The sequence below is a fragment of the Herpailurus yagouaroundi genome, unplaced genomic scaffold (assembly GCF_014898765.1).
Source record: "Herpailurus yagouaroundi ecotype Mexico unplaced genomic scaffold, PumYag 196, whole genome shotgun sequence".
Classification (NCBI taxonomy): Eukaryota; Metazoa; Chordata; class Mammalia; order Carnivora; family Felidae; genus Herpailurus; species Herpailurus yagouaroundi.
The window spans coordinates 3955301-3970525 of NW_024412427.1; positions in this window are offsets into that span (position 1 = coordinate 3955301).

A 15225-nucleotide genomic window follows, 5' to 3' on the forward strand; every position below is an offset into this window, starting at 1 on the left:
CCATGGTCCTGCACATTTAGGGATTTCGTATGTCATTTGGCTTAGAGGTGGCACATTCATGGACCATGAGCCCAGCTCAATGCATAGATGTGAATTCTTCTGAGCACACAGTATTGTCTAAAAATTGCTTCAGGACACCTTTAGATGGCATCTGTATTCTTTGGTTTATTGAACGTTCTACTCCTCTGTATTGCCCAGTCTGTGGCTTTGCACACTTATATTACCTATGGACCCACAGATCCTTGGAAGTGACCCCTAAACTTCTGGTTTTTCAAGTGTAGTCCCCAGGTATAGTGGAAGAACATGCTCCATGTATGATCGGCCCTCCTGCAGTCATGATCTGGCATGAGTAGTCTGGTCATGGGGCCAGGGGAGAAGGAGTATTGAATGTCACCTGTCTGCCAACATCAGTTGTAGGTAGGGCCCTTCCCCGAATAGCCATGGGTGAAGTGTTGGGAACCATAAGGTGGGATGCCATCCCTGCTTGGGATGGGCAGGGTGGTCAGAGGGGGCTTCCCTGAGGAAGCCTTGATGCTTGAAGGACAATTCTAAGGGTGATGAGACAGCAAGGGAAGAGTGGTCTAGGCCTTAGCTGTTTGCCAAGAGAAGGATGTGAAGGCATTAAATGCTACCATGTATTTGAATGACCTCAGTGAAGCCACACTGAGATGTGGATCATGAGGTGGATGGGTGGCAGGGGAGGGCCTCTCCCTTGAAAGGCAGCCATTCTAAACGTATCTATCTGCCAATGGTCCTGCAGGAAAACACAATTCTACTTAGAAGTAACTGAAGAGACTTTCACGAAGCAAGTTCTAGAGGCACAAACATGGCTAAGGGAGTGAATCCACAGGGGTGCTGAGGCACCAAGAGGAGTCTCAGTGGAATAGGCTGAAGGAGGGTGGTCATGTAGGTTTGACCTATGTGTTGGATATCCATGTGGATATATCATTTAGGTAGTTAGATATACAAGTCGAAGAGTGTAGGGGACAAGTCTGGAATAAAGTTGTAAAAGCGGGAGTAGTAACTGTATAGGTGCTATTTAAAATAAGTCGTGGGCTTGGAGTGAAGTCCTCAGGGGAGCAGAGAGAAGAAGTTCACAGACTGAGGCCTGAGCATTCCAGCATCAAGAAGTCAAGAGGAGAATGGGGGTGGGGAAGTCTGGTCTGGAGGCCGAGAAAGAACGAGGTATGTGGGGGGAGCAAGAAGACAGAGCAGTGTCTGAATCTGGGAGGAGGGAGCAACCAGTCATGCCCACACTGCTGATAGGGCCAGTGTGATGATGTCTGAGAAGTGACCTTGGGATTCAGCATGGAGGTCACAGGTGACCTTGGGGAGTGTGGTGTCACCTTCCTGGTGGCACTGACAGCCTGATGGTAGTGGGTGCCAGGTACGGTGACTTGAGATTGAACAGTGGCTACAGAGGATTCTTTCCACTTCTGTTTCCTTCTAAGGTGAAGCAGAGAGACCGTGAACACGTATGCCTTTACATGCCTACAGTAGTTCTTTATTTTGAAGGGAAAAAAGTAATAAAAATTTAAAAATAGAGAAGATGAAAATGATACCCTAGACCCACCTCTCTTGTACCATGCCTAATAGAATATCTCTTAATTCTCAGCCCCCAACCTCCACCATGCTTGTAATTTTTTTAACCACTTACAATGTTAATGGAGGATCAGCCCTTAAATTTTCTCACATAATGTTTCATCACAAGTGGTCTTGTTGCCGTCTCTTTGCCACGATAACCTGGGTAGTTAAAACTTGCATGATCTCATTGGGACCTGTTCCCAATCTCCATATTTCCTGTGGAGTCTGAAACTAATGAAGGGGATGAAGAAAATGTCTGTAAATATGTTGTTGTTTTGCAAACACAAGCACTCTTAAATCCAGCTTAATGATTGCTCAGTTTAATTAAACACTCTTGGTCTAACTCGTTACCCACTTCTCTGCACTGATTACTGCCCTGATATGAAAGAAGAGATCCAAATGTGCCTTTGAGGTTCTTTCCCCCATCCCTTTCTTTCCCTTCTTTTTTTCACAGATTTGAGAGGAAAAAGGTGAAGGGAGAAATCTGGTTCTGCTTAGTGTATTCTTCTGACCCATGTGCCTTAATATGCTTTTAATTGGGGTAAAGTTTTCTCATCTTTCTGTCTATAACTCTCCCCACCTCCCACCACCTCTTAAAAATGTACTAAGATGTTATTTGCAGACTACAAATTAAGTATGGAGTATAGTGGATTTTGGTCACTATACAATCATGTAGCCACCATTTCATCAAGACACAGAATCATTCTTCCCCTCCTTTTCCTTCCCCCTCTCTGCGTATCACTCCTCCCTCCAACACCTTGTCACAGGCAACCACGTAACTGCTTTTTGACACTATAGTTTTTCCATCTTTACAGTTTTATATAAAAGGAATAGAATGGTATGTACTTGTTTGCACTTGACTCTCACTTAGTATGCTGTTTGTGAGAATTGTCCATCTTTTTTGCATGTATTAATAGTTCATGCTGAGTGGTCTTCGATGGTTAGGACCCGCACAATTTAATCTATTCACTTTTTTCCCCTGTCTCTGACTGAACTCACTCTCTTCATTCATCCTTAAATTGTAAGTGACAGAGACAGTCATAAAGCTTTTTAATGTTTTTGATCAGGACATTCAAAATGCTGACTGCTTTACCTGTGCTCACAGCCTTCCCTTTATGTGATGAGCATAAATTGTAACACTACTGACTCAAATTCTGGGTGGGGATTGGTTTCTGAAATCAACAGATGAGTTGGGAATTGGATAGTGTCACAATTACCCTTGGAAAATTCCTTAAGGCACCCGTGATAAAGTATGTTTGGTTGAGTGATTCTTAAGCATACTACAGTTTAACATCCATTGAACTAGACTGAAGGAAAGAAGAACAACAACAGAGAACTATGCAGATGAGTGGACAAGGAAGGCATTCTTGCATTAATGGGTGGGAATTATGAGGTTTTTTTGCTCTATTTTAAGTCTCTGCAACTTTAATTCAAATGATTTTATTTATTCATCCATTTTTAGGTAGTGGGGATTTAATGAGATAATATTTTCAAAAACGAGCCCAGGGTTTGACGTGCAGTGTGTGCTGTGAAATGTTTCATGGGTTGGAATTTACCTCTTGCCAAATCAGAATCACGTATAGAAACTGGTTTTTGAAATCTAGCTGCTGGTGTCTGGTGTGGCCCCACAGATCAGCCTTTGCTCTCATGCCATTGAACATTGGTCTCATAACTCCATTGTCCTATGTTTGTAGGTCAGTGTTCAGTCCTCAGAGGGATCTCAGATGGTGGGGTCCAGCCACCCCCAGACACAGAGTGGGGGAAAAGCACATCTAGCTCTCCTGCTGCTCAAAGTCCCCAGCAGCTGGATATTTTAAGACATGCTTTTTAAATTCTTAGCTGCTTGGCCAAATCAGAAGGTGTCCTTGAAGTCTTCTATGGGGGTACTCTAGCACTGAAGGGTGCCCTGTGTATTTTCATAGGAGAGGCATCAGCTTCCATTTGTCTCCTGGTGTCAGCCCTCAGTCCCTGAGAAATGGGAGCAGCATCTCTTCTTTGCCTGGTGAAATCTGTTTTACTTTTAGGGAGTTGTATAGGTGGTGTGTTGTTGGAGTGGAAACATTTTTCTGTACCTTTCAAGATTCTTCTAGTTGGTCTAGTTGACAGATAAATTACTAGGAGAAAAACTAACAAAATTTCACAACATGGATACTTCCTGTATACATGGGAGAGACCTGGGAAGACCAAGGAATGGCCTGAAATGGCTGAAGCCATTTCCTTGAATACTGTCTTCAGCCAAAGACAAAAGATGTAGGGGAGGGGAGTCTGTTATGGGAGGAGAAACACAATGAACAAGGGTTAAGGTTGGTACATAGGTTTAAATTATTGCCTTCTCTCTTGATAGTAGTTTCTAGAGATTTAGAGTCATCCCCTTATTCCTGGTATAGTAGAAAGATACCCTTACAGGTGGAGGTTTCCCTTTTACATGTAAATGTCTCTTTAAAAGGGTAACTTCTCCTTTCAGAGCTGCTTCTGTGTTTGCAGTTTCTTAAAAATAACCAGCTTAAAATAGTATGCCAAAGAGGCATAGTTTTCAGTGGCAAATTTTGCTCTCCTAAAGTGGCATGAGCCAAGAGGGCCTCTTCTGGTGTTAACGAGGAAGAAGAATTGAAGAGGGAGTCAGGTGGAGTTCAGATATTTAGGGAACCCAGATGATTCTTGCTCAACTTTCCTTTGGAAGGCTAAACTGATGAAGTACACACACCAAAACCTGGAAGCAAGTACCAGTACCAATCCTTTCAATCTGAGCAGATACTGTCTAATCACTGATTTGTAGCATTAAGTGAAAAGTTGGGTTTCATGTGTCCTTTCCCTTGAAGACCATTTTGAGGAAAACATAGCAAGCAGACAGTAGGAAGGAAAGTTTATCAGGGAGGTAATTGCAATGGGAGAGGAGAGCTGTGCTTTGGGGAGGCTGGTTATGATGGGTGGGGTAAGCAGGTGGTCTGATAAATTTGCTGAGCAAAAAGTAGTTTTTATTGAAGTTAGCCAGTCCTTGGAAGGGGCCTGTGGGGAGGAGAGATACCTTACTAACATTTGGTCAAGTTCGTTGATATTTTGTTGAGATTGGTTATTGGAGACAAATGTTTGGGCTGATCATTTCTGAGACAAAGAATTTGGGAGATCTATATCTGGCCTTATCATAGATAATTAAAGGGGACATCCTAGGTTTCATTAAAGCCTTATGGGAAAGAGTGGGTCTTTGCAGTAAGCTGATTGCTAAATACAGAAGGGGAGGCTTTCTTCACCCTCACTCTTAACCAGGAACACAGGGCTCAGGTAAGTTGGGCATTTTCACCAGCAAGCTCTGTCTTGACTTCCCACTAACCCTACTGCATGAATGGGCAGCAGAATGATGGTGCTGAGTATTGCTCAGGTGTACCCAACCTGGAAGAGGGAGGTCAAAGAGCAGGCCAGAGGACTTGGCACCTGAGTTCAGGTGGGCAAAGAGGTTGTAGAAGCAAAGAGTCGTACCCCTGGGGCACTATGGTTCTGCTCCTTTGTAAGATGGGGCCCTAGGAATGGCAAGCTTGTGAGTCAGGTGAGTGGTTCCCCCACTCTGAGTGTGATGGAGGAGGTAACCATTGTTAAGCAGCCAACCTAACCAGTTTCAGACTTCAGTTTCATCCTTTGCTGGCTGCATGACTGCTGGAAGTGGTTTCCTTATTTAAAGTGGGAACAGTGGTACCTGCCTCACTTGGCAAGCTCCTAGGCATGTGAGAGTGACCTTCCATTCTGGATTGGTGGGAAGCAGTGTGATTTCACTGGCTCATTGTTCAACTTTTCTGAGATCTTCCTTTGGTAAAAAGTCAGTGCTAGTGAGGGAAATGGCTTTTAAAAACAACAGCAATTTGTCTTCTGCATTAAAGCTGCAGACATACTGGGAGGGAGGAATATTCTTCAGGCAGGTACCTCTGCTACTAACCATCACAGCAATCTAAATCACAACACCTCGACTACATGGCATGGAGCATTACCTCTCTGGGCAGCCTGTCCAGCCTAGGGAGCAGCCAGGCCTCAGACACAAAACCATTGTGCAGACCAGAAGGCAGCTTACAGAGTGCCTTCAAACTTAGAAGTCCATGAGCAGGGGAAGAAATCTGCAGGCCTTCCCTATAGTGGGCCAGGCCTGAGATGTGTGTTCCAAGGGGCTGAGAACCCTGCTGTGGGGGTCTCTCAGCTGTGCTGTAAACTTTTTAATAGAAGCTCAGACTTGGAAGCACATTGTACATAGCATTTGGACTCCCAGCGAAGCCCTAAAATGGCAAAGGCAGTAATCCTGGGAGCCGTTTTTTCTGCTTTGACCACAAGACATTAACAAAGACATTAGCACAGCCATTTCATTTGAAGGGGCCACAATTTCGGATGCCTCTGTTTCCTAATTGCATTTCTCATCTTCCCTCTTTATCTCTTGGCTTAAGTCATTGGATAGCATATTCCTGAACTAGGCCATTTAGGAAGGGTAGGAAAGAGTTGCCCAAGCTTGATTTCTGGGCCCTGGCCTCATACAAATTTGATGCTATGCATTTGGTTTTTAAACTATGTTTTCTAAGACCTTAAACATGTAGGAGAGAAGTACACAGAATAACATAATGAACCCTTATCATCTGGCTTCAAGAATGATCGCATCGTGGCCAGTTTCCCTGCACCCATACTCCTATCCACTTTTCAGGTATTGTTAATACATTTTTCCACTGTAGTCAAATTCACTCATGCCTCCCCTTTGTTTTGTCAAACGCTTTGCTCACCCTCAATTCCTGGTGATCTGTTTGCTCTTCCTATAGTTGTGACTTTTCCAGAAGGTCAGGTAGATGGAATCATGTATCATGTAGCTTTATGAACTTAGCTTCTTTCAGTTAACATAAAACATTTGATTTTTGTTGGTGTTGTAGTGTCTGTTGGTAGTTGGTTCCTTTTTATTGCTAAGTAGCATTCCATATTTGATTTTTGAACTGGGTTCTAAGAATCCAAGGGCTTGTGGAGACAACTGCTATTGCCTTTATGGGTGATTCATCCAGATGTGTGCAATGGGCCAGGCTTCTGAGGTGCATGGGTATTGGAGCACAGGTAGCTAAATAGTCTGTCTTCCTTGAAATGAATTGATGTGACAGAAGATTGTACCAAGCTAGGAACTAGAAAAGATGCCATCTTTCTGCCTCATAATCAGAGTAGTTTTTAGTTGGTTAGGTAATGGGATTAGATTGAAGACGTTCACCTAGGGTTGATCCACAAATCTCTTTCCCGAGAAAGCAAAAACAATCCTGGTTGTGAAATTTGTCAAGGGAGAGTATATAGGGCATTTTCACAAATGAAGATGGATGCAACCACCAAAATGAAACAACAAAACAAAAACTTGAAAATCCAGTAGTATGTTAAAGGAATAACACAGCACTCTACAACAGAGTTTACCCTGGAAATGTAGGGAAAATTCAGCTTTAGGAAGTTAAATAATATTTGTTACATCAACAAATCAAAATAGAGTCACCATATGATTAGTTCAATGGTCTCAAAAAGGAGTTTGATAAAATTCAACACTTACTCTGGTTTAAAAGTTAATAAGCAAGCCAACACACCAAATGCTTTGGTCAATAAGAAATTGAGAGAATAACCCTTGTAATACTAAAACGACAGCAACAATGAAAAAAAACCCCAACACTTTTCTAAATTTAAAGCTAATGTAATCATTTGCTATGAAAATTTAGGAGCATTGACCTCAAAACTGATATTAGGACTAAATTGTTTAATACTTCCATCCATCAAAGTATAATAAATAATGGTGATTACAGGTTGAATTGTGTTTTCCAAAAGGATATATGTTGAAGTCCTAACCCTCAGCACCTCAGAATATCACTTATTTGGAAATAGGGTCTTTGAAGATTTAACCAAGTAAAGATGAGGTCATTAGGGTGGGCCCTAGTGCATTAAGACTGGTGTCCTTATAACAAGGGCAAATTCTGATACCAAGACATGTACAGAGAGGACCATGTAAAGAGACACAGGGAGAATGGCATGTGAACATGATGACAGAATGGACTAATACATTTGTAAGCCAAGGAACACCAATGATTTCCAGCAAACCATCAGCAGTTGGAGACACACATGGAACAGGTTCTCTCTCACAGCCCTTGGAAAGAACCAGCCCTACCTACCAACATGCTCATTTCAGATTTCTGGCCTCCAGAACTGTGAGGTAGTACATTGTTTAGGCCACCTGATTTTTGGCACTTTCTTATAACAGCCCTAGGACACTATGTAATAGCTACCATTGAGTGCTCACTATATGTCAGACATGGTTCAAAGTATTCATTTCCATGAACTTAATTTTCACCACAATTTTATGAGGAAGAGATGGTTTAAGTAGGGGGGCTACTAATGCGGGGCTTGAACTCACGACCCTGAGTTCAAGACTTGAGCTGAGATCAAGAGTTGGATGCTTAACTGACTTAGCCACCCAGGGGCCCCATAGGAAGAAATGATTATTAACTGATGTTTTGTTGATGAAGAAACTAAAGCTCCAAGATACTAACAAACTTGCCCTTGGCCATTTAATCTTGAGCATCACCACTACTTATGCCGTGCTCAGATCCATAATAATTACAGTATGTTGGTACTGATATATTTAGACACATAGATCAATGGAACAGCTAGAAACTCAGAAATAGACTTATGTATATGTAAGCATTTAATATATGGTGGATATTAAGGAGTTGATGGATTATTCATTGGTGCTGGAACAATAATGAAAATACTTTAAAAAGTAAAATAGAGTTAGATTCATATGCCACATTATACATTAAAATTATTTCTAGATGAATTAAAGATTTAAATGTATTCATAATTTAACAAGGGAATCAAAAGCCGATACAGGTGAATATTTATTTCTTGTTCAGTATCAAATACCAGAGCATCACATATTCTCTATAGGCAATTCTGCCAGAATGGGGGATGATGTACAGAATTTACTTTATACTCAGCTCTGTCCATATGTCAGAAATGACTCAGTGGTGAAAAGAAACTAGAGAAATGTCTATAAGAATATAAAAAAATAAGTTGGTCTTGATTATAGTAAGAGCGCTTACACGTTAGAATAAACAGCGTGATCATAAAGTGAGTGAAGTATATGAACAGGCAGTTTACAAATGAAGAAATGCCAGTGGCCAGTTAAGCTTATGAAAATCATACAACCTCACCTAGTTCAGTAACTTCAAATTAAAACAAGAGGTCTCTGTGTTTCATCAGTTAAATTGACAAATATTAAAAATAGCAATACTTAGTAGTGGGGATGCAGAGGAAATGAGCAATTGTATACATTGCGGATAGCAGTATTTATTGGAGCAGCTGTTTTGGAAGGCGATTTTACTACATAAAATTATGCATGCCCTTTGATCCCCAGAAATTCAACTTTCAGCAAATTTTCCTAAGGGAATAAATGTGGAGATGCCCTAAAGTTTATCTCCTTGCTTTATGAATAGTAAATTAAGGAAACAAGAAAAATAAGAAAAGGGGATTTAGTTGAGTAAATTATGGGCTTGCAGGATGGCAACCATTAAAATTAGGTTTTAAAAAATGTTTCATGAAAAGCATTCCTGATGTAGTAATGTCTTTTTTTTTTAAATAATTTTTTATGTCTATTTTTTGAGAGAGAAAGAGTGAGCGAGCAATCCAGGGAGGGGCAGAGAGAGAGAGGGAGAGAGAAATCTCAATAGGCTCCCCACAGCCTGTTGTGGGGCTCAAACTCACAAACTGTGAGATCACGACCTTAGCCGAAGCCAGGACTAGATGCTTAACTGACTGAGCCACCCAGGTGCCCCAGTAATGTACTTTAAAAGCAAGTTGCAGGGGCACCTGAGTGGCTCAGTTGGTTAAGTGTCCAACTCTTGGTTTCCGTGCAGGTCTAACAATTTGTGAGATGAAGTCCTGTGTGGGGCTCTGTGCTGACAGTGCAGAGCCTGCTTGGGATTATGTCTCTCTCTCTGCCACTCCCCTACTCCTGAGCTCGCTCTCTCAAAATAAATAAACATTAAAAAAAAATAAAAGGTTGCAAAAAGCAAGTTGGCTTTGGTTCTGATTTTATTTTTTAGAAAATAAATGTATATATCAGTGGGAAAAAATTTCAAAATCCATAGATCATGATATGAACAGTGGTGACTCTTGGAGAGGTAAGTGTAGAGGGTGTTGTTATTAACTTTTTTCAAATTATTTGCATTAAAAATGTATTTTTGCAATTAGAATAAAGCTAATAAACCTGACATATAGATGCATATAGAGTTTCATGTATAAATAAATGTGTATAGGATGCCCCTGTATAGTGTACAAACCTTTCAGATGTTAAAGACACCAAAAAAGGCCATGTTGTCAAATGCACTGGTGCCAGCAGGAAGTTTGAATATATGTGACTCAAGAGTAAGCGGAATAGTCTCTAGTTAATACTGATCAATAGCTGTAACTTGTCAAAATGTGTGTTGTTAAAATATGAATACGTTTTATAGGCATTCTACTCCTAATAATAAATAGCAAATATATATTTAGCTCTTAAAATGTGCCAGACTTTTTTCTAGGCTCTACGTGTTTTCCTCTGCTAATTCCCGTAAGAAATCTTGTGAGGTGTGTGTATGTACACCAAGATTCACAAAGTGCATACGATGAATATGCTAGATTTCTTTTGGAGGGAGCACTATGATTTAAGAAAATGTTCTTCTGTGATTAATTTCAAAGAAGACTGTGTTCTATAATCCGCTCCACCTTAATAAATTTTGATTTATTTTGTGTGGTGGCCTCTTAAGATGCTCTTGTGGGTACCAAGGGAGTTCTCCAGGGGCTCAAAGCAGTGTGAAGACTGAGCATGTTGCTCTCAGTGATGGGTTGGGTTTGATCCTGAAGCAATCTGTAGACTCTCTGGAGAGTGGATGGAATGAAGCGCCTTTAAGCCTACTCTCCGTCAACATCATTTCTGTAGTCTGTTTTCAGTAAGAAAGCCAACAGACTTTCCCTATCTTACCTTGTAACATTTATTATTTCCTGAATAACTAGGAAATGGCATAGGAGAATATGAAAATTGCCCCTGATTCTACTGTGGAATGCATTGCTCCCTCCCCATGAATTCCTGGTGTGCGGGTGTTGCTGACGAGGGCATAGCTCTATTTCTTTTGGTTTGCCTGGAGGGAGCCTTCCAGGACTGTGGAGAAACTGCAGAGAGAACTCTATGTAAAAGCTCATGGGTGGAGATGAAGGGTAGTTGTAGTGAAATCTGAATCAAAGCCATTTCAGATTCCTAGGTGTGCAGCAGGACTTCTTGGTCTGGGGTGTGTCATGCGATGTGGCCTGGGGCTACTTGGGAGAGATACCTTCAACCAAAGGACCTACAGGGATTGAAGGGGATGATAAGGTAACCAGCTTTAGGTATCAGTATCTGCTGAAAGGTGCAAAGATGTGATTGAGGCATGCAGGGAGCTGCAAGGGAGAAAAGAAAGGGAAAGGACTGGGAAAATTAACAGGAGTCTGCAATACCCATTGGCCTCAGCATCTTTTAGCAAACAAGACAAATGTCTGAATTACGGTGTTTTGCCAGAGCCACGGACAATAGCAGTGTTTTCTAGCACGGTTGTTGAATGTTTGACTCCCCAGGGTAAAAATCCAAAAATGTATGAAAGTAACAGTGTTGGTGACCCCCCCCCCCCCCGGCACTCCCCATCTCCTGCGTGAGGTCTGCTGTTTTGAAGGTGAGATGCACAGCCATGCAGGTGCAGTAGAGGTTTGTAAGTGCTGGACACATCTCACACGCCTCCATCCGCCATGTGGCACTGCTGCACATAAAGATATTGATGGCTTGTGGGGCCAGGCACTGTGTCACACCCCCTTCATGCATCCTGTGAGCGAGTTTCAGGGTGGTCCACCTGGGAAGCCATGGAGGGTGTCTCACTGTCCCGTTACCTTTCCAAGGCCCTGGCAACAGGTTCAGATAGTCGTATATTTTATCTAATTATCAAAAGTAAGATAGTTTTTAAAAAAAGTTTTAATGACAGTGTTTTAAAATTGTTTTTCCATTTTTCATTGCTTCACTCTGCCTCTAGGTCTTAGTAATTCAGGTATGAGTCTCTCCAACTTTTCCTTCATCATACTTTGCTTCTGGAGGTTGGTGGTGGGGCTTTGGGAGTAGTCAGGGACATTTTAGGGATCTAGACAAGTGGAAGTTGAAATGTAGTTTGGGTTAATGGGGTATATTTCATATATAGTATTTACAGTGTACATATGCACATAAACATATGCAGTATTTATATACACACAGGTATATATAGTGTATACTGTATACATAAACACGCAAGTATATGTACAGTATTGTCTTTTTACAGATGAGGGAATAGAAACTGGGAGATTAACTGGCTTGTCCGAGGTCACGTGGTCATGGGCTGGGGTCCGAGATGCTTATCATCTGTGGGTTCTCAGCATGATTGGGATGTGGTTTTGCTTCTCTGTGTGTTAGTGGAGTTGCAGTTGCTAATGGCCAGCACCCTGGAGGATGTGGGAGGGCTCTCTGCCGCCAGCTCCAGCTCGTTTTAGGTGGCTGCGCCTCTGGGAAGTGTTCCTGCACGTGCTGGTGGTACATGAACTTCTCTCACCTGGCTCCAGATGGGGAAAGTTGGGCAGTTCTCATAATTGCTTTGCTACAGTGACTGCTGCTGTTCTTCAACCTGGAAAATTGTTTTGCCATTTCTCATTGCTTTCACTCTGCCCCCAGTGCTTACCAATTCAGTTTTGAGGCTCTCCCAGGTGAGACAAGGTCCCAGGGCCTCTGCGGAGAATGGGTTGGAGGGGAGAAACCAAACATGACTGAGGCTTTGGATGCTGTTGCTGCAGGGGGGATTGGGCAGCAAGTGTTCAGGTCAGGTGTCCTGAATCTTTTCCACAGCCCCTGGCATTCCCCTGGCAGATAGTCCTGGGTTTTCTGGAATTTCAGCCACTTCCTCTCACGCCTGGGCCGTTTTCTCAAGAATGAGTTTTCTGGTATGTGAATTTTTGGCATTTTGTGTGGGCCCAAATTGATTCCCATCCTCTAAGGTGGTGAGAAAAGACCATAGGACTGTAGGCACCATGTTTACTGTTTCTTTGCTACTTTTGCGTCCTTTAGTTCATTTCAGTTGGTGTCGAGATCCGAGGGATTGATAAATTCATGTTTATACCACCATCTTTTTCACCAATGCTGGTTTCCATTCTGCTTTTTGCATTTTCACTTTTCCTGAAATCCTTTCTTAACCCACAGATCTGTCATTCAGTCCTATTGTCTTTTCGTTATGTTGGTCTCTTTGTGGCTTTTTGTTGTCATTTCAAGGGCTGGGTCTCTCTGTATCCAATTGAGGATGTTAACATTTTCTGAAGTGTATTTCACGTTCCTGTAGCAGGTCATTTTTAGAGGTCTACTCTTTAAGTTTTCAAAATGATTTCTTTTGCTTTTTTTCTATTTTATTTTATTTTATTTTTTTGCTCATCATAGCTTTTCTTTCCCCTGAAGATTTTATTTTCTGACTGCAGATAGGAGACAGCAAGGAACAGAAACTGCCAAGTGTCTAAAACAGGTCTTACTCAAGTAGGGGGCCAGGGGCACCCTTTTCTACTTAGCAGATTGCGTGTATTTCTGATCTGGGGGTTTGCAGTGTGGGAGGAACACATGGTCCACCTCCTTAATTCCAGGTATATGAGGTTCAACTCCCCAATTCTCCTATCTCCACCCAGATTTTAATAAGAGTGATCTGCCATTTACGTTTCTAAATCCATTTCAGTATCCTCCATATGACATGTGATTGTTTTATTGTGAGCCCTTGTTTTCAGTTGTACAGGAAGGTTTCACCTTTTCCGGTGTTTTCGTAGGCGTTGCAGTGAGGTTCTGAGAGAGACCATCAAGGGCTTCTAGCCAGATGTATGTCAAACTGAATGTGACTCAGGCAAGGTCATGCAGCTAGCTGGTGGCAGAGCAAGTCTAATGCAGGGCTCCTTTCTTCTAGACAAACCCTCGGTCTTCAAGACCATCTACCACTCTTGGCCTGTCAGAGCCTGAGCTATGATGTGATTTCGCAGTTGGTAGCTTTGTTAGAAGTTCCTTTCTGTTCCAAAGAGTTTTAGCCTGAGGCAGAGTCTTGCTGTGAGGGGCTGTGCTCATAGGATCATCTGCTTTGGGCATTTACAGATAACAAAAAAAAAAATGTGCATGGAGCTAGAAGTTGCTGAGTGCCCGATCTAAAGATGAGAAGAGTGGTTATAGGTCCTGGCCATATAAACTCCCGGGCATTGGAGAAGCAGAGGTGAGGCAGCTTTGAGGTACTGGAGTCTGGTTGTTTTTTTTGTTGTTGTTGTTGTTTTGGGTTTTTTGTGCTTAGGAATCTTCAAGACTGCCCTACTATCTCCTTAGGAAATGGTCATCAAAGACCACCTCTTCCTTGACTACTAGGAAAGTTCCTGCTTCCTGTTTGTGGGTGCCTCTCTCCTGGGGGAGATTGACCTCTCCAGGGAATTTGAGTGTCACTATTTGAGAGAAGGAGCGCACAGGCTTAATGATTTATCAGGGTGGTCTGCCAGCATAGCTCTAACTGCTGTTACCCACGGCACCGTCCCTGGCCCTTGGACCTCAACACACTCTGGATCCACCACTGCTTTGGGACTGACCCAGTTGTGCCTTAAAGGTAGTTTGAACTTTAGTCCTTTGTGCTCTGTCTCTAAAACAAAACAAAACAAAAAACATTCCACATTTTAATGCACGTTTAACACATCGTGGTAGATACAGCCTGGCTGGCAACCACAAACCCATTTGCCAAAGCTGAGTTGTTTCGAGGGAGCTCCCCATACCATCTATACTTATGATAACACTCAGGCTTCAATAAATATTTTATCTACACAATGACCAGTTTGGTGATTTATATAATGCTGGATGCTATTACTGAGTTAAATTGACTCTACGGAACCCTCGTTTTTACTCTTTGTAATTAAATGTTAATACACTTACAGAAACTGAGTATATGAACCAATATCTGCCAGCCAGCCCTAAATGTTTCTGAGGCTTTTGTATGTGTGGCATTGTGCAACAGAGAGATGATGGCCTTTTGGGAAAGGAAGCAGAGTCAGAACCCACAAATGTAGGGAACTTGGACTGGATTCTTAATGGATTCTCAGTTTCTTTATCTTTACAATGAGAATGAGTAATTCCTGGATCATAGGATGGTTGTTATGATTAAGTGAGATTGTGTGGGATGACTGGCCTGATGCCCGGCAAAGAACAGCTGCTCAGTGAGGATCGCTTTCTCTATGTACCTTACAGATAGGTTTACTGAGGGCCTGCCATGTTCAAGGCATTATATGTGAATAAACCAAGGTGGGTACCTACCTGCATTATTTCCCTCCCATGATTTCATTGAATGTGAACTCTGTGAAGGAGGGGCAAGTTGTGAATCCCTGTTCTGTCTCTGGTACTTAGAATGGTGTCTGGGACACAGTGGATACTTGGTACAGAATTAATGAATGACATTCAAGTATGGGCTGAATTAATTCCTGGAGGATAATAAGGAAGAGTAAGAGTTGCCAACTGGAGGTATTGAGTGTTTTTTTTCATGCAAGAGATATTATGATAGAGTTGAGAGGGCTGTGCTATGGGGCCAG